Source organism: Bison bison, unplaced genomic scaffold (genome assembly GCF_000754665.1).
Source record: "Bison bison bison isolate TAMUID 2011002044 unplaced genomic scaffold, Bison_UMD1.0 scf7180017864325, whole genome shotgun sequence".
NCBI classification, from domain to species: domain Eukaryota; kingdom Metazoa; phylum Chordata; class Mammalia; order Artiodactyla; family Bovidae; genus Bison; species Bison bison.
In genome coordinates, this window is record NW_011494897.1 from 9701456 (window position 1) to 9722911 (window position 21456).

The 21456-nt window shown below is 35.8% G+C and overlaps 1 protein-coding gene across 1 annotated transcript in view; it reads left to right on the forward strand.

The window, feature by feature from the left end:
• Positions 1-21456, forward strand: part of LOC104998230 (endogenous retrovirus group K member 9 Pol protein-like) — a 196853-nt gene that overhangs the window by 163276 nt on the left and 12121 nt on the right. The window lies entirely within an intron of this gene.

A 21456-nucleotide genomic window follows, 5' to 3' on the forward strand; every position in this document is an offset into this window, starting at 1 on the left:
TATTATAAACAGTGCTGCGATGAACATTGGGGTACATGTGTCTCTTTCAATTCTGGTTTCCTCAGTGTGTGTGCCCAGCAGTGGGATTGCTGGGTCGTTTGGCAGTTCTATTTCCAGTTTTTTAAGGAATCTCCACACTGTTCTCCATAGTGGCTGTACTAATTTGCATTCCTACCAACAATGTAAGAGGGTTCCCTTTTCTCCACACCCTCTCCAGCATTTATTGCTTGTAGACTTTTGGATGACAGCCATTCTGACTGGCATGAAATGGTACCTCATAGTGGTTTTGATTTGCATTTCTCTGATAATGAGTGATGTTGAGCATCTTTTCATGTGTTTGTTATCCATCTGTATGTCTTCTTTGGAGAAATGTCTATTTAGTGCTATGGCCCATTTTTTGATTGGGTCATTTATTTTTCTGGAATTGAGCTGCAGGAGTTGCTTGTAAGGATGTCTTTGTGAGAAGTACATGATTGAACCCTTCAGGATGAGTATTCCATGTGAAGATGCTAATCTGTGCTGTTGGTTGCCAAGTCTACATTACTACCAGTTACATCTATGGGCTTTGTTGATTGCAAAGGAGAAGCCAGAAAACATCTCAAAAGATCCTTTTTTCCTTTCAAGAGTCTATATTAGGAATGCATATCAGGCTTATGGGGTGAAAGTGAGGAAAAGGCATTATTAAGATTTCACAGTGATCAGGCATATGAACAACCACAAGCTATATAGCAGCTTTTCCGGTCAACAGTTTCCAGAGACTTGAGAATTACAGTTCCCCAATGAAGTTTTGCAAACTAACTTCTTCAGCTCATTTAGCTGATGTCTTCAGTTACTCTTCTAAACTACCAAGTTCCAAGCTGTTCTCATATTCATGCTCAGTTGCTCAATCATGTCCAGCTCTTTACGATCTCATGGACTGTAGCCCACCAGGTTCCAGTGTCCATGGAATTTCTCTTCAGGCAAGAATATTGGAGTGGGTTGTCATTTCCTCCTCTAGGGAATCTTTCTGACCCAGGGATTGAACCCACATCTCCTGCATTGGCAAGCAGATTCTTCTACCACCAAACTACCTGGGAAGCCTGAATATTACATGGTCTCAATGGAGTTACCATAGATATCAAAAACATTTTTTTCACAAGATGGCAAACATGTTCCAAAAGTAGAAAGTGAGAAATCCCCAATTTATTAACATTCAACTAGCTTAACTGAATCATAGACCTGCCCAGATTTATGGAAAGGCAAAGTAGACTCCATTTGTGAGATCCTTCTCTCCAAGTCAAGAGAACATTCATAAGTAGATGAGAAAAATTCCTGGCCATTTTTTCTATCAATTAGTCACAAGGCTCAAACTTTAATTTATCTCAGGGCCCCACCTGCCAACATAAGCCACCTGGTGGCAGGTTGACTACATTGGACCCATTCCACTAAGGTATAAGGCAGCAAATTTTCCTTCCTGGAAAGATAACTTGCTCTGTATTTATGTATGGACTTACCTTCTTACCCACATGCTTTTGTTCAAACCACATTGTTGAGGTTACAGTTCAGTTCAGTTCAGTTCAGCTCAGTTCAGTCTCTCAATCGTGTCCAACTCTTTGCAACCCCCTTAACTGAAGCACACCAGGCCTCCCTGTCTACCATCAACTCCCAGAGTCCACCCAAACCATGTCCATTGAGTCGGTGATGCCATCCAACCATCTCATCCTCTGTTGTCCCCTTCTCCTCCTGCCTTCAATCTTTCCCAGCATCAGGGTCTTTTCCAATGAGTCAGCACTTTGCATCAGGTGGCCAAAGTATTGGAGTTTTAGTTTCAAAATCAGTCCTTCCAATTAACACCCAGGACTTATCTGCTTTAGGATGGACTGGTTGGATCTCCCTGCAGTCCAAGGGACTCTCAAGAGTCTTCTCCAACACCACAGTTCAAAAGCACCAATTTTTATGCACTCAGCTTTCTTTATAGTCCAACTCTCACATCCATACACAACCACTGGAAAAACCATAGCCTTGACTAGACAGACCTTTTTTGGCAAAGTAATGTCTCTGCTTTTGCATGTGCTATCTAGGTTGATCATAACTTTCCTTCCAAGGAGTAAGCATCTTTTAACTTCATGGCTGCAATCACCATCTGCAGTGATTTTGGAGTCCAAAAAAATAAAGTCAGCCACTGTTTCCTCATCTATTTGCCATGAAGTGACGGAACCAGATGCCATGATCTTAGTTTTCTGAATGTTGAGCTTTAAGCCAACTTTTTCACTCTCCTCTTTCACTTTCATCAAGAGGCTCTTTAGTTCTTCTTCACTTTCTGCCATAAGGGTGGTGTCATCTGCATATCTGATTTCTCCCGGCAATCTGGTTTCCAGCTTGTGCTTCCTCCAGCCCAGCGTTTTTCTTGATGTACTCTGCATATAAGTAAGCAGGGTGACAATATACAGCCTTGACGTACTCCTTTTCCTATTTGGAAACAGACTGTTGTTCTATGTCTAGTTCTAACTGTTGCTTCCTGACCTGCATACAGATTTCTCAAGAGGCAGGTCAGGTGGTCTGGTATTCCCATCTCTTTCAGAATTTTCCACAATTTATTGTGATCCACATAGTCAAAGGCTTTGGCATAGTCAATAAAACAGAAAGTTTTTCTGAAACTCTCTTGCTTTTTCAATGATCCATCAGATGTTGGCAATTTGATCTCTAGTTCCTCTGCCTTTTCTAAAACCAGCTTGAACATCTGGAAGTTGACAATTCACGTATTGCTGAAGCCTGGCTTGGAGAATTTTGAGCTTTACTTTACTAACGTGTGAGATGATTGCAATTGTGTGGTAGTTTGAGCATTCTTTGGCATTGCCTTTCTTTGGGATTGGAATGCAAACTGATCTTTTCCAGTCCTGTGGTTGAGCTTACAGAATGACTTATTTTTATGACCAAGAAACTGTATTTTACAGAAAAGAAGGGGAAGCCATAGGCTCATGTCTATGGAATCCATTGACTTTACTGTGTGTCCTATTACCTTTAAAGAAGCTGAAATCCCAATTGTGTTGCAACTTCAATGGTTTCTTGTCAACAGCTCCCTGCTATTGTATTCCAAGGCAGTTGGTGGGTCTTTCCTAAGCCTCTTCCAAATTGCAGAGTTTCTGTTAGTCTTTGAGAATTATTCACTATTGTGCTGTAGGTTTTTTGTCAGACTAGATCTAAAATGATATAGTGTCCCAGTTAAATGAAAATGGATGGCTGTAAACTAGACACGGCCCTCAGTAAGCAGAAGGAAAATGTGACTGCTCACTCTTTCCCCAGTCATATTGGTGTTTGCTCAATGGACGTAGACTCAATGGCCATGAAAACAAAGATGGAAGCCATGCATGGGCTCAACTTTATAAAGTTTTTGTACTAAGACTGATCTGGCTACTATCACTGCCAAGTTCCCAATCTGCGAATGACAAAGGCTAACAGTGAAATATACTTGGCACATTTTGCAGAGTTCCAGCCAAGCATCTCCCAACAGATTGATTGTTTGGGACTCCTCTCATCACAGAGAGAGCAATAGTTTGGAATACGTGTCCACAGAGATACAATATTTCCTTACTGCCCATGGTGTTTCTACCAATACCACCATTCATAAACTTACAGAAAGCCATATCCATTGCCAGAGTATCTCATACAGCATCTCCAAAGAACATGCTTTATAGTGAAGGAATTAGAGCAATCGGCTCACAGCCACAAATTCACTGGTGCAACATCTTTCATCAACCAGAAGCAGTTGTTTGAGAAAATTGTGAGATAGGCTGCTGTAGTTCTACTTATGACTTCCCTGGTGGCTCAGACAGTAAAGAATCTGCCTGCAATGTGGGAGACCTGGGTTTGATCCCTGGGTTGGGAAGATCCCCTGGAGGAGAGCATGGCAAACCACTCCAGTTTACTTGCCTGGAGAAGTCCCATGGACAGAGGGTCCTGGCTGGCTTCAGGCTATGGGGTTGCAAAGAGTCAGACATGACTGAGTGATTAAGCACAGCACAGCATAGCATAGTCTTAGTTATGGGACCATCTTGGAGAAATAAAATCTTGAGTCCTGATCGTGTCATATATGTCTTCAGCTAGTACTTAGTAGGTGATGGTCATTCTCGTATAATTAGAATGTATGCACCCCACAATTCAGGAGATGGGATATGACTCTTTTACTCTAAAGCCGAAGAATCTGCTATCATAGTCTCCCTTCCCGCCCATTCCTGTAATATTGGGCTCGGTGAGTTCTATTCCCAAGGGAGAAAGGTTGCTACCAGGAAACAAGTCATGGTTCCATTAAATTGGATGCCAAGACTGCCAATGGCCATTTTTGTCCCCTTATGCTGCTAGATCAGCAGGAAATAAAGGGGGTTACTGTAAAAGCTAGGATGATTAATCAATCACTTTCAGAGAGTTCATCGATTCAATCTAGTAGCTAGCCAAATTGACCTTCAGCTGTGTTTATTCTACTATTCAGCTCACTTATTGAGTTTTCTTTTCCAACAGACAGACTGCCATCTTGGGCCAATGCTGGTCATAAATTTTTTTACTGCTTTGGACGGATGTTGGTAAGTTTATTCTTGCTTGGTAGATAGCAGTTCAGACAAATCGAGAAGCACAAATCTTCCATTTGTACTTGGAATGGCATGCACAATAACACAGAATTCTAGTTTAAAAAATCAAACTATAGTTTATGACCTAGTACATCTAGGTAAAATAGAAGATGCAGTTTTAGAATATGAGCAGAATCAGCTTCCCCCTAAAGAAGAAAATATTCCTCTTGGTCTTCTTGTATTTAGAAGCACTTTGGAAAGATAATTTCAAGCGTTTGTTTAATTACAGAGACTTTCTTCATGGAAACACTGTCTAAACTATTTGAGAAGAGAATTCCTTGATGGTCCAGTGGCTAAGACTCACCATTTCCAATGCAGGGATTGTGGGTTTGATCCCTGGTTCCTAAACTAAGATCCCACATGCCTTGCAGTGTGGTCAAAAGAAAGAGGCTTTTTTATTATTTGAAGAGAGATAAATTTTTTTTTTCCAATCACGAGAGTGACAAAAATAAATCTAGAACCTCAAGAGTTTCCACTGTCAATTTGAACTTGAATGTTAGTAATATTACTTCTTTTAAAAATATTCGTTTATTTATTTATCTTTGGTTGTGCTGGATCTTGTTACTATGTCTGGGTTTTCTCTGGTTGAAGCATGTGGGAATTACTTCTAAGACTTTATAGCTAACACACCTTCTGCCTCCTTTAGTATTTATAAAGTGGAAATTTCGCAGAATGAAAAATTAAATACCATTATCATTGAATCTATCAAAATATATATACTGTCATTTATTATTCAATATTTGCAGTGCTTACTATGTAACAGGCACTATTCTAGTAAATATAGCATACATGGAACAACTATAGCATACATGGAACTTGTAGTCTACTGGGGAAGGAACAGACAATAAATATAAATATAAAAGAAAATGATAAATAACTAAAATATATAGTGTATTATAAAGTGGCACATGCAATGAATGAAAAGAAATAATAGAATAATTTAAGGGATAATCAGAATTTTCTCCTTTCTCAATAAGAGCAAGAAACTGTACTAACATCAGGCTGTTGAATTTTTTATTTACTTAAGAATAAAGTGCCAATCAAAAATATTTTATCCATCATGCTGTCCTTCAGGTCTTGAGGCCATAGGAAAACATGCCAGAAATCAGGGAAAGCTTGCACTTGTGTCTTTCCCAAGGAAACAAAGAGAAGATAAAAATTATCTCAACAAAAAGTGGGAAAATTCATGTTGAACATTTCATATGTTTAACTGTAGAGCTAAGACTAACACATAGTGAGGTTTTCAGATGAGAATGTGTTGAGCATCATATGTATGACTGAGTAAAACAATGCAAATAAAAGTGGCTAAAGGGGGAGGTTTAAAGGGGAAGGTAAATATTATAAACTATTCTTTTAGATTATGTAGGAGTCAAAGGATTGCTTTTAAAACTAACAGTAAAAGATTAAGTTAGAAAAATATGATATTAGGATAATTGTGGAACTATGGATGGTGGTTCATAACATTGTACAGGAGGCAGTGATCGAGACCATCCCAAAGAAAAAGAAGTGTGAAAAGGAAAAAACTTTCTCTAAGAAGCCTTAAAATTAGCTGAGAAAAGAAGAGAAGTAAAAGGCAAAGGAGGAAAGGAAAGATATATTCATCTGAATGCAGAGTTCCAAAGAAGAGCAAGGAGAGATAAGAAAGCCTTCCAAACTGAGCAATGCAAAGAAATAGAGGGAAAAAAAAAAAAGGAAAGAGTAGAGATTTCTTCAAGAAAATTAAGATACCAAGGGAACATTTCATGCAAAGATGGGCACAGTAAAAGACAGAAATGGTATGGACCTAACAGAAGCAGAAAGATAGTAAGAAGAGGTGGCACAAATACACAGAAAAACTATACAAAGAATATCTTTATGACCCAGATAATCACAATGGTGTGATCACTCACCTAGAGTGAAATATCTTGAAATGTGGAGTCAAGGGGGCCTTGGGAAGCATCACTACAAACAAAGCTAGTGGATGTGATGGAATTCCAGGTGAGCTATTTCAAATCCTAAAATATGATGCTGCTAAAATACTGCAATCAATATGCCAGCAAATTTGGAAGACTCAGTAGTGGCCACAGGACTGGAAAAGGTCAGTTTTCATTCCAATCCCATAGAAGGGAAATGCCAAAGAATGTTCAACTGCTACACAATTGCACTCATTATACATGCTGGCAAAGTAATGCTCAAAATGCTCCAACCTAGGCTTCAACAATACTTGAACCAAGAACTTCCATATGTTCAAGCTGAATTTAGAAAAGGCAAAGCAAATTGCCAACATCCATTGGATTACAGAAAAAGCAAGAGAATTGCAGAAAAAATCTACTTCTGCTTCATTGACTAGGCCAAAGCCTTGATTCTGTGGATCACAACAAGCTGTGGAAAATTCTTAAAGAGATGGGAGTACCAGACCACCTTACCTACTTCCTGAGAAATCTGTATGCAGGTCAAGATGCAACAGTTAAAGCCAGACATGGAATAACAAACTGCTTCAACATTGGGAAAGGAATATGCCAAGGCTGTATATTGTCACTTTATTTATTTAACTTATATACAGAATACATCTTGTAAAATGCCAGGCTGGATGAAGGACAAGCTGGAATCAATATTGCTGGGATAAATATCAATAACTTCAGATATGCAGATGACACCAACCTTGTGGCAGAAAGTGAGGAAGAATTAAAGAGCCTCTGAATGAAGGTAAAAAAGGAGAGTGAAAAAGCTGGCTTAAAACTAAACATTCAAAAAACAAAGATCATGGCCTCTGGTCCCCCATGTCATGGCAAATAGAAGAGGAAACAACGGAAATAATGATAGATTTTATTTTCTTGGGCTGTAAGATCACTGCAGATGGTGACTTCAGCCATGAAATTAAAAGATGCTTGCTCCTTGGAAGCAAAGCTATGACAAATGTAGCATGTTAAAAAGACATTAATTTGCCTAAAAATATCTGTATAGCCAAAGCTATAGATTTTCCAGTTTGGTTGTAAGAGTTGGACCATAAGGAAGGCTGAATGCCAAAGAATTGATGCTTTTGAACTGTGGTGTTGGAGAAGACTTGAGAGTCCCTTGGACAGCAGGGAGATCCAACCAGTCTATCCTAAAGGAAATCAGTCCCGAATATCCATTGGAAGGACTGATCATGAAGCTGAAGCTCCAATATTTTGGCCGCCTTGTGCGAAGAGCCAATTTATTAGAAAAAACCCTGATGCTGGGAAAGATTGAAGGCAGAAGGAGAAGGGAATGGCAGAGGGTGAGATTGTTGGATGGCATCACCAACTCAATGGACATGAGTTTAAACAAGTTATGGGAGATGGTGAAGGCCAGTGAAGCCTGGTGTGATGCCTTCCATGGGATCACAAAGAGTTGGACACAACTGAGTGACTGAACAACAACAACAGAATAATAAAGTGTTTCAAAAATCCAGAAAACTAGTAGAATAAAAATACAAAGCTTTCAAAATAACAAATAAAATTCTTTGCCGATTAGAAAACAATTTCAAAGTTCTATTACCTCTTACTTCACAAATTGTTTCATACCTAATATTATCAAGAAGTATTTGTTGAAATATGGAATGAAGGCAGAAATTAGAAGGGGTTAAAAAAGAAATGACATTTTAAAATTACACAATAGATAAATTTTTGTAGATTCTTAAGAGAGACTGTTGAACAGAACATTAAACAAAAAAAATGCTCTCTCTCATGTAGCTCAGTATGACTATTCTAACACGGATACAAAAGAGAAACAAGTGAAACACAATTTTTCTTGAGATTTCTATTACATACTATTGTTTTCCATTTGTGGTTCTATTAATACTGTTGATGAAGCAGTTCTTTATTGTTGAGTCATAAGTTGCTCAGTTAAGGTAATCATATACGTTTTTGATAGATGTTTTGGAGGGCAAGAAACAAGTATACACTCATTACTTGAAAACATTTTTTTAAATCTAATGCCACCTATCAGCAGTTGTGGTGTCAATGCTTAGATATTTTGATCTCCATCTCTCTTTCTCTCAGCTTTATTTGGCCTGCTCATCATTTTCTGCCAGGCCACATCACACGTCACAGGAAGCTCTGATTCAGTTAAGTGTCTACTAATGGTACAGTCAGACCAGGAATTATGTGAATTTGGCATCGCTGTGGCATCACTCGTGTCTAAATCTTCAAGGTATTTTTTTTATTCAACAAAAAATTGGGACTAAGACCTACACATTTATTAGACAGCAGTTCTTTCAAGTTTGAAAACCATAGAGAAAAAATTCAATTAATAATACAATATTATAAAAATTTAAACAGTTCTTAGTAACTAAAATGCAAATTTAGCAAGAATCCTAAGGATATTTTTCATATTTGAACCTACATAATACAAAGGCCAAAAAAATATTAGCATAATTCTTAGAGAAAACAAGTTGCTTTACATAGCTTAGTACAGCTGAGAAAGATTGGAAGGATCTTTCCAAATGCACTGATTAGTAAAATTAAAATTGAAATGCTCTATACCAAGTAGATAATAAGCTTAAGGGTAAAGCTGTTCCTAATTGAAAAACTTACCCTTAAGAGAAATGTAATACCAAATTAAGGAGAACAAAAACAGCACAAAATCCTTTAGATTCTCAGATACCTATTAAAAAACTTTAATATGCTTAAAAATGAAACTAAAGAAAAATATCTTAACTATTGGAATATGAGCCACTGGGTTCATATTCCACTATTTTAAAAATGTGATCAAAACAGCCTATAGATTTAGAATGAGTGACTTAAAAAGCTGATGCATTTCAAAACACTTTTTTTGGTGGGCTTGCTTGTGTTTATTGTTGTTCCTAAATGATCTTTAAGCATACAGTTCATCTGATTTCTCGGTGTCATTTATTTTGAGTCATTATGTTGTGTAATTGATACCCAAGAAGATAAATTTATAACTCTCTCTATATATTGTATTTTATTTTACAAGTTCTTTCATATATATCTCCCAAAGTATTCAAATGAAGTAATGTAGGTAGAAGGGTGATCATGGATCCTTATTAGACCAACAAAACAAAAAAAGAAAAGAAAAAAGAAACACAGAAGAAATGACAAAACAAAGAGATCATAAATAAATGTAGCCTAGATATTCCATTTGTAAAAGATTATATATATGTTTGTATTCTTTATAAATAAGAGCCTTTAAAGTTGAAGCCTATGAATGCCAGTAGCTAGAAATCACTTGTCAATATTGCATAAGCTTGTAACAAAGAAAAAAAATCAAGGAAAGGAAAAAATTTTCAGCATGCATAAGACACCATAGCACATAGTAAGCAAAAATAACTCTATTAGTCAACATTCTTAATTCTTTTTAATTTGGAAGTTTCTTAGTGTTTAAATAGATAAATGTGCTACCATGTTGCTGCAAATTAATGCTAATACTACCTTTGAAGAAAATTCTTCATAATTTATAAAAGCTGTTCTTTCAAAACAGTACATTTTATAGCCTCTGATAATTATTCTCAGCCACTAGCATGCAAAAAAAGATACCATCAATGTTATGAACAGAGACATTTAGCACATTAAAACTCTGAGAGAATACACTTTAATGCTCTACTTTTAATTTCTTTGTACTTGTCTGGTGTTTAATTGTGTTCATATTCCTTTTAAAGTTTATAATATGCATCTGGTTCTTCTGGATTCTTTAAAGCTTCCAGGATGTGCCACAGTCTTAGAATAAAAGAAAGAAATTACTTTTAAAAAGTCTCCAGCATGAAAATTTAAACAGTATATTCTTCAGATCCAGGGAACACAAGTGATAAAACCAAACAACTTATATTTTAGTGGCAAAATTCCTTATTTGCTTAAAATTTAATATATGTTATTTTACCCAAATCTTTCAAAAATAGATCACACACTGAGTTCTCAAAGGAGAACTTAACACTTTTGAACTGCTAACAAAACTGTGATCATAAAAATCAAGTTTCTTTGTGTTTCTTTGTTTAAGAATCTATAAATATTTATGAGTTGTTGGACATATATCTATTCAACAAGAATGTTCACCTTTGAATAGACTAAGTAAATGCTTGTTTCTTTGTACTCAAAACATGAGTAATCTTTACAATGAATTATTTTTACATAAATGATGTGAGATAAAAATGCTAGTATCTCCAGGATAAATTCTATTCTTTATTGCAATTAAATTTTCTATTGAAATATAGTTAATTTACAATGTTGTTTTACTTTCAAGTGTATAGCAAAGTAATTCATGTATATATATGAATGTGATTCATTCATACATATATGAATGTGATTCATTCATACATATATGAATGTATTCATATATATACATATATATGGCTTCCCTGTGACTCAGTGGTAAGCAATTCACCTGCTAAGGCAGGAGACACGGGATTGATCTCTGGGTGGGGAAGATCCCCTGGAGAAGGCAAGCCAACCTACTCCAGTATTCTTGTCTGGGAAATCTCATGAACAGAAGAGCCTGGCAGACTACAGTTCATGGGGTCACAAAGAGTCGGATATGACTTAGTGACTAAACAACAACAAAATTATATATATATATACATAGACACACACACCCACATATATGTGTGTGTGTGTCTTCTTTTTCACATTCTTTTTCATTATGTTGTTAAAGGACATTGAGTAGAACTCCCTGTGCTATACAGCAGGTTCTTATAGCTATCTATTTTATATATAGTAGTATATTTATGTTAAACGCAAACTCCTAGTTTATCTCCCCTACTCTTCCATACACTTTGGAAACCATAAGTTTGTTTTCTATATAGACTCACACACAATTGCATTTTATTTGAACAAAATAAATCAGAAACGAAATGGCTGTTAAATTCTGAGAAAATATTTCATACATTCATGTATTTAACAAATTATTTTTATTTGAATCATACAGAGTATGATTCATTTTCTCTTTTGTGAAAAAATGAATAAGCATTAGGAAGAAATAACTGTCATAAATAACTGTCATATAAATATGAATTTTCACTGATCTTATTTGTTAAAATATCATTTTGGGTATAACATGCAGTATTTAAAATATGTACTGAAAACAAATTGTAAAATTGTAGGATTTATTTTCATTCACAGAGTAAAATATCTTTTGAAATGTTCTATTGTTAAATAAATCCATGTTGCCATGACCAGAATACATTAGAGTGAAAGTTTCAGCACATACAAGACTACATATATAGTGATAAAGTGTGGTATAATATAATCCAGTATAATATATTTAAATATAAAAATGAATATTTTAGGTTGTATTTATTAAATCTGAGAGTAATATTTCTTCTCCTGTTTTTCAGTTTACTTGGCTGTCCTTGGTCTTAGTTGCAGCATGTGGGATCTAGTTCCCTGATCAAGGACTGAACCTGGGCCCCTTGCATTGGGAGCTTGGAGTCTTAACCACCAGACCCTAGGGAAGTCCCCTATAATTCAATAGAATATACATATAACCTGCTCACAAAGAGTTAGGGTTCAATGAAATTATGGTATATATTCTGGAATTCAGACAATTGCAGAAAAGCTGTTTCCCATTTTTAAAAAACAGTCTATGACTTAACTGCATAAATATAATTTCACAGGAAGGGTATGATTATCATCTTTCCTTTCCATCAGTACAGTTATATACATGCCACTCTTCTCAAGATATAAGTCAATACAAATCCTAGTAAGTAGACTGTCAGCTGGCTGGATAGATTTAGATTGATTTAGTAGAATGCATTTGGATATAGCAAGCTAAAGTATCATCTGTATAGTCAAGGCTATGGTCTTTCCAGTAGTTATCTATAGTTGTGAAAACTGGACAGTAAAGAAGGCAGAGCACTGAAGAATTTATGCTTTCAAACTGTGATGCTATAAAAGACTCTTGAGAGTCTCTTGGACAGCAAGGAGATCAAACCAATCAGTCTTAAAGGAAATCAACCCTGAATACACATTGGAAGGACTGATGCTGAAGCTGAAGTTCCAATACTTTGCCCATCTGATGTGAAGAGATGACTCATTGGAAAAGACCCTGAAATATTGAGGGCAGATGGAGAAGAGGGTGACAGAGGATGAGATAGTTGGATGGCATCACTGATACAATGGACATGAACTTGGGCAGTCTCCAGGACATGATGAGGGACAGGGAGGCCGGGCAAGCTGCAGTCCAAGGGGTCATGAAGAGTCAGGCATAACTTGGAGACTGAACAATAACAAGATAAAACTAACAATGTTGAAGTTAAACAAAGAGTGTTGTTAGAAAGCAAATGGTTATAGTTCCCTTTTATCATTAAAACATTATATTTTTTTAACTTACTATTCTGTAGAACAGAGTGGCTCAGCAGAAGCATGGTGGGCCCATAACCCAGAGGTCAATAGATAGAAACCATCCTCTGCTATTGGTGTGTTTTGGGCTTCCCTTATGGCTCAGCTGGTAAAGAATCCACCTGCAATGTGGGTAGACCTGGATTCGATCCCTGGGTTGGGAAGATTCCCTGGAGGAGGGCATGGCAACCTTATGTCAATATTCTTGCCTGGAGAATCCCCATGGACAAAGGAGCCTGGTGGGTTATAATCCATGAGATCTCAAAGAGTTGGACACGACTAAGTGACTCAGCACAAGATTTTGATAGAGGATACTGAAAAGGCTCATGAGAATAAAACATACATATAAAGATGTAGAATATAAATATTTCTACAGAACTCATGTTAGTGAAAGTTTCTCAGTCGTGTCCAACTCTTTGTGATCCCATGGACTGAAACCTGCCAGTCTCCTTTGTTTGTAGGGATTCTCCAAGCAGGAATACTGAAATGAGGTTGCTATGCCCTCCTCCAGAGGATCTTCCCAACCCAGGGATCGAACCCAGCTTTACCCACATTGCAGGCAGATTCTTTACCAGCTGAGCCACCAGAGAAACCCTCAAAATCTTAGTTTTAAGAACTGCCTTGTTGGATAAAAACATGAAATTACAGACTTGTTAAAACAAAGCTTTTCATAATATGTTTATCAGACACTGAACATACAGATATAATTGCTACCTTTAGCAATATAGGTGTTGGCATTTGGGGAGTAGTTGAAGATAATTTTGAAAATATTCCAACTTCATGGTCATGATTGCATAGACATTGGATGGTCAGTCTTTATCTGGAACTTCCACCTCTGGCAGAGTCACTAATGCCTCTATCATGGACAGAAGAAACCTTCGAAATTCTAGCAAAATATAAAGTCAGAGAACACTGCTTCAAAGCTGAGTCTATGACATGTTAAAGTAACTAACAGAAATAGATTGGGAGCTTTTAAAAAGGTCTTTCTTCAACTGTGCAATTAGACTTCCTGTACTTGAATGGTAGCTTCAGTATTTTATAGTTGATATTTAGATGTAACTTATCTCATTACACAAGTCGTGTGGCCGTTCTCAGTTACTGGTGCTATGTTATTCTTGAGTTTGTTTATTTTCTATTTCTCCAACTAGAATATACACACCCTAGATGCAATGATTTTTATATCCTGTTCAATGCTGTATCCTCAATTAATAACATACTGCCTGACACATATTAGGTTTTTGTAGGTCAGTCATATATATGAGTACATGCATGAATGATGTAATGCATAACACAAGAATTGTTTGCTTAGTTGTATTTTGCATTCTCCATCAGTTTGCAAGAGTTACTAATATATTGGGAAGACAAGTGTCACAAAGTGGTGATCTGGTGTAGGCTTATGTCCCATAGAGCAAGTGGTGACCTCCGCCAAGCACTCTGAGCACTGAGCACTCTGGCAGGTCTGTGACCACACAAATGAGATTTCCTTTTTTTAACTCACAAAATAGTGCTGTGTAGGCTGAGACATCTTTGGGTACAGTAGTCTAAGAAAGTAAGGTGAAGATAATTTTGGATTGTGGGTTTTTATGTCACAGAATAGATATGACACATATCATGGAGCTTACTAAACATTACTAAGCAAAATATGCAAAGTAAGAGGCTAAGGAAAATATGTGAAGTAAGAGGATGCTGGTGAGAGAGTTAATTATAGACAGATTCTACAAGAAAATTGATATATCTCTAATGTAGGTACAAAGGTGGGGGTATAAGAAACTAACCACCTGATGCAAAGAGCCAACTCATTGGAAAAGACCCTGATGCTGGCAAAGATTGGGGGCAAAAGGAGAAGAGGGAGGCAGAGAATAAGATGGTTAGATAGCATCATTGACTAAATGAACATGAATCTGAGCAAACTGTGGAAGATAGTGAAGGAAAGGGAATCCAGTTGTGCTGCAGTCCACGGGGTGGCAAAGAGTCACATATGTCTTAGCGACTGAACAACAACAAAGAAGACACTAGCAGGGAGTGAGGCAGTAAGTTGGCTAAAGATCTTGTGCTCCATCTATCAAATGTTTATTTTGAAGAGAGAGTGAAAAAAATAAAGACATATGAAGGAAATTAATGTTCATTAGAAACAGTAAGATAATTTTATATAATTATTATAACATAATGGATCATCCAACGTTTTAATCTAATAAGATAAAATCTTCTTAAGAATTAATGTGTATCATGTAATGTATCATGCAGAAATAAAGAAAATGTTGTCTTTTCTACAGAATAAAATATAAATTGCTAAATCTTATTTACATTTCTTTCCACTAAAAAGTAGCCATATTTTTTCCCTATCAATCTTTAGAATTCTTGGCTTTATGATATCATTAATGTTCTACAGTTTGTCAAGATAAAGCTGATAGTCCCATCACAAAGTAGAGTATTTTACTAAAAAATTTTTCATCATTCCTCTTAAGTTCTGTACTTTAACAACATTCTCTGTAAAGGTATTTAAATTCTTTGAACATATTGTATATTTAACCTCTTCAAATATAAGTGGTTCATTAGATTATCATTATTTAATTATATAATTTCTTATATTTAAATCCCTTAGTAAACTAGGAGTTTGAGATTACCAAATACAAATTGCTAAATACAAAATAGATAACAAAAATATAATAAAACAGATAACAAAGTTCTACTATTTTCAATATTCCATAATAAACCACAATGAAAAAGAATAGGAAAGAAAATATATATTTATATCACACACACACACACTGAATCACTTTGTAGAAAATAACACATTATTACAAATCAACTAAACTTCAGTAAAATATTTTAAAAATTAAATTCCTTAGAACTCTAAATCCTTTGTTCTTCACTCTTGCTCCTCTAAAACATAAGCAAGAAAAATTATATGTGAGAGTTTCAACTTGATTTTCAAGATTACTTAGATACTGTTGTCTCAACTTTTATTCAGAATTACACAGAAGTGAGTCTGGCTCCAATTATAGAGTGTGTAATGACTGATTTTGCTAGAAATCACAGTTATAATTGTTCACTAATTCAGCATATCCATTTTGTGGTTGTTCAGTCACTATGTTGTGTCTTACTCTTTGCAACTCAATGAACTGCAGCACGCCAGGCTTCCCTATCCTTCTCTATCTACTGGAGCTTGCTCAAACTCAAGTCCATTGAAACAGTGATGCCATGCAACTGTCTCATCTTCTGCCACCCCCTTCTCCTCCTGCCCTCAATCTTTCCAGTATCAGGGTTTTTTTCAATGAGTTATCTCTTCGCATCAGGTGGCTAAAGTATTGGAGGTTCAGCTTTAGCATCAGTCCTTCCAGTAAATTGTTGCTGTTGTTGATTTCCTTTAGGATTGACTGATTTGATCTCCTTGCTGTCCAAGGGGCTCTCAAGAGTCTTCTCTAGCACCACAGTTCAAAAACACCAATTCTTAGGCCCTCAGTCTTCTTTATGGTCCAAGTCTCTCATCCATAGATGACTACTGGAAAAACTATGATTATACAAACCTTTTTCAGCAAAGTGATGTCTTTGATTTTTAATATACTGTTTAGGTTTGTCATAACTTTTCTTCCAAGGAGCAAGTTAATTTAATAATATCCATGCATATGGAAAAAGACAAACTTTGTCAGAAAACAAATACATAGTTATTTTTAAAAGAACAAATCATCAATTTATAGGCCAAATTGTGTCTAGTATACATTATTTTATTAAAAATATGATTCATCATATTTATTATAATCAGAAACTTTTAAAATTCTATAAGCAGTTTAACTCCGGAGAAGGCAATGGCACCCCACTCCAGTACTCTTGCCTGGAAAATCCCATGGATGGAGGAGCCTGGTAGGCTGCAGTCCATGGCGTTGCTAAGAGTCGGACACGACTGAGTGACTTCACTTTCACTTTTCACTTTGCTGCATTGGAGAAGGAAATGGCAACCCACTGCAGTGTTCTTGCCTGGAGAATCCCAGGGATGGGGGAGCCTGGTGGGCTTCCGTCTATGGGGTTGCAGAGTTGGACACGACTGAAGTGACTTAGCAGCAGCAGCAGTAAGCAGTTTAACTCAGAAATGACAAGGTGAATGCAGTTAAACACTCAAATCTGGTAAATAGATTTTGCAGAAAAACTTCTGCACCCTCCAATTTGTGTATGTATTTATATTGTCCTGTGGAAAGTTATAAAAATTAGTCATATCCAAAGGCAAAAAAATCCTCAGTAAAAGAGAAAATCAGAAGACCTTAATAAACATATTGAAATAAAGCAGGATATGGAGAACAAAATGATAATAATAACCACACAGACAACAAAAATTCATTCATGTGAAAATTTCAATAAATATTTTTCTAAAAAATTCAAGCCAAAGACTAATCACATCTAAAATGACAAATTCATATTTGAAGAATATTTGTAATGGTATAATTCATATTATCCCTAGGAATAATTTGTATTATCACTAACTCTGAATCTAAAGACTTTTGAATTTGCATTATGAAAGGGGAGTCAGCCTTTGCATAATTCAGAAATACCTGAACTGTAAGCCACCATGTATGAAGTTCAGTCACCCTGAGTGTGCCATGCTGTGAAGAAGTCAAGCCACATAGAAAACAGTCATTCTTTCTATATCCTGTCTAAATTCCTGACCCAAAAACCTGTGAGCATAATAAAAGGTTGTTTCAAGCCTGAGTTTTCAGGTGGTTTGTATTCAGCACAGTAACTGGGTTCTAATACAATCACAATTTAAATGCCAGTATTTTTAATGGATTTTATTTTCAAGATATACAGTCTTAAAAAAAATAGTTAAGATTTAGATTTCAAAATAGGCAGAAACCTTTGAATTCCCAGATGTTTGCAACTCTCTAAGCATGTGGATAAGCCTGAATTAGAAATGCTAGGAATTATTTTTGTGAAGTCTGGCAACAGTTCTGCTACATGAGAGCAGCTGCTGGCTTTAAAAGTAAGGGTTGCACATATGTAATAGAAAAACTAATATCACCTTATTAAAAATGCATTATCACAGTGTTTATTCTGTCCAATGACAGATGCAAAACACGTATTTCTTTATTTAAAATTCAGAATCTTGAACTGTTTTAGACAAATGGGCTGCTCCTTCATTCACAACAGATAACAAAATAAAAACAGAGATTTCAAGAGTGCATATACAGCAAAATTCAATTTCCAAGAAATATTTTTATTTTTACCTTCCCATAGTCAAGAATGTCCTTGGTGACATTCATTTCTAGAAAAAAACTGAAACAAAGAACATCCGTGACAGGATATGCTGCTGATTCTACATCACTCCATCAGTTAACAGTGACATGCTGGTGGCTTAGCTATAGATTGATTATATTACAGAATTGAATACATTTAATATAATTTGATCCACTAAATAGCATCTGCCATACACTTTTATTAATAATCTTACCGGACATGGATAAATCAGACAATTCTTAAAACTAATAAAAACATAGCTTGTAACTAATTTCTTTAATTCTGCTAAAGACCAAAATATGGAATTGTATTCAGCTTCTGTTTACACAGCCACCAGAGAACATCTTCCCCTTTCTCTGCCATCATGTTTCATTTCTACTGAGGCTTGATTATTTAATTATTTAATTCAAATTCTATTTCGACAGATAAGGTTATGGAAACATGGGAACAACTGAAAAGAATTTGAAAACCATTGTTTAAATTTCAAATTTATCTTAAACATTAATACTAACAATAGATGGATCTTCTCAAAGAAACAACTTTGAAGAGGAAGCATTAGTGTACTTTTAAACAAAAGTAGCTTACTGTATACAAAAATCTTACTGTACTCAGAAACATAATGCATGGTAGTTCTGTCCCAGTTTACATTTCTATGTAAACTATGTGGTGAATCTTGAAAACATTAATATAATGATCAAATGACTGGGATCTTGGCAATTTTCTTTACTTTGATCTCAACAAAGATAACTAACAAGGATCAACAGGCTAAATCACATTAAATATGGAAAGGAATTAAAATTAGTACAGTAGTATTTATGTAAACAGTGGAGATGGCCTCACATCAATGCTGAATCTGTAACAATCTCATCGATATAATTGCATCAACATGGCAGTTATCTTACCCAGGGCTTTTTGCCTAAGTGATATATAACCTACAAGACTTAAATTTCTAGGGAAGCTCACAAAATCATTTTTACCATTTATAACATAACGATATAAGGTTTTTTACTGGGGGAGAGGAGGGCAATCTTTTGAATCAAATAAAAACATAGAAAAATAAGAGTTTGGCATTATTATGACTGTATTGATGATATAGCTTTTTATTTTTTCTTTTCAGTCAAAGTCACAGAAAGAATTTCTAAAATGATTTTTTTTTCTTGCCACTACTTTGCAGAAAGCAATACAGACAGAGAAGTCAAATAATACCCTTCAGACTGAGGTTTATTTGATGTTTCAAACCCTGGAACACCTTTAGAATTATACCTATAACAGTGCCATGGCATTTAATGTTATGTTATTTTTTCCTTCTTTCTCATCTGTTTTTAAGTAGGTTTATAGACTAGCATTCAAAGCCAGTTAAACAGAGAGATGAAAGTTTACAGAGATATAGAAAGAAGGAAAGGAAGGCTTTGTTGATAGCAGTAATAGAGGGAAGAGATTGAAACTAGTCAAACAGGACTGAAGGGAGAGAAAGAAAACCAATAGCTGAAGTAAAAGAAAGTAATCTTGAGAAAATAATAGTACTACTATAACAGTTCAGTTTTTTACTAAGAGTGTTTAAAATAAACTTAACATTGGATGTTAAGAAGTTTTAAGTCAGGAGAAAGAGGTTTTTAAAAAATTGTTTTTGATATTATATTCACAAATATTCAGTGGGACAGGGCTCTCCCTTTCTCTCCTGCTGTTTGCCTTCAGGCTATTTCGCTGTTCATTAGCACCTTCACCAGAGAGTGGGCTGGAGGAAAAAATGAGCTGAAACAGGAGTCAGTCAATTACAGTTCTCATTAGGGGCGCTGGCAAAAAAAATAATGTGTGGGTGGGCGGAGTCTGAAACTAACAGCTTAAAGAGAGGTGTGGGGATTATCCAGGGTATTTTCTTGTCCAAATCATTCTGCTCCCTGAATATCAGAGATAATTGCATGTTGACTATATTATAATACATTTCCATAGCAATTACTGACATGTTTGCAGAAGGGAAACAAAGCGAAAGGGTGAAGTAATTATCTAGGTCAGTGGTTCTCAAATTTGAGCTCATATTGGAATCATCTGCAGAGCTTTATGTAAAAAGGCAGATTGTCAGGCTCCACCCATAGAGTTTCTGATGGAATAGGCGTGGGTCGGTGCCCAAGAACATGACTTTCAGCAAGTTATCAAGTACTACTGCTACTGCTGCTAGTCCACAGAGATCATATTCCAAAGATGGCTGATCTAGATAATTCAGAAAACATTACACAGTTGCTAACAAGCAATATAGTTGATTGATTTTAATTTTTCCTTCTTGTAAGGCTTATGAATCCTTCTAGTATTCCTTACCAGAATTCTGGAACCCTTTGAACTTATCCTAGGTTGATATGCAAAAAAGGAACATTGAGTTGCTATCCAACATCTAGATAACATCCTAAAACATAATGGTAAAAATAGGGGTAACATTTAAATATTTGCTTTCAAGTTCATTTTTATTGCATTGAGATGTATTCTTTGTCAATTTAAACTGTTAATTTACCAATGAAGTCTCCTGAGTCCATAGTTTTTCTTTTCTTTTCATTTGTTTTAAGTTATCAAAATAGAATCGTCTTTGAAAAAGATACATATAGAAATCTAAAGGGAAAAAAATGTAAAAATCTTCACTTTCTGCTTCTGCTTAACCCATAATCTAGCACTGGAGACATACTGATATTTATAGCTACCCGAAAATAAACATAGACTTGAAAATATAATAGCATATATTGGTATATTTTATGTGACTATTATATATTCTGCATGTGATCATTATATATTCTTCTGTAGGCAGTTTTGTTTTTTGATTGACGGTCTACCATGGATATAGCAGAAACTGTTTATTGCTTCCTTTATTCATTCATTTTTAATACAAATGTAAGATTTTAGATTTTCTTATGACCACCTAGATTAGATTTTATTTTTCCCATTGTGATTTCCAGTTTTGTGTGGCCATGTGACAAACTTAATAACTATAATGTGTCATAATAAAACCGGGCAGGACTCTGTGGGACTCTGATGTATATAAATTATTTACATGTTCCCCATTTCTTGTTCCTAGGAAAGAGGCTTCATTTGATCTCCTAGTCCTTCCCTGAGTTCCAGCAAGCAGATTCAAATAGTTGTGGGCTTTCCAAGTGGCACAACGCTAAAGAATCTGCCTACCAATGCAGAAGATGCAAGAGACATGGGTTTGATCTCTGGGTCAGGAAGATCGCCTGGAGAAGGAAATGACAACCCACTCCAGTATTCTTGCCTGGATATTTCCATGGACAGAGGAGACTGCCTGAACTGAGTCATTCCAGTGTGTGCAGGATGGGAAAATTCTACCCGCTCCATCTGGG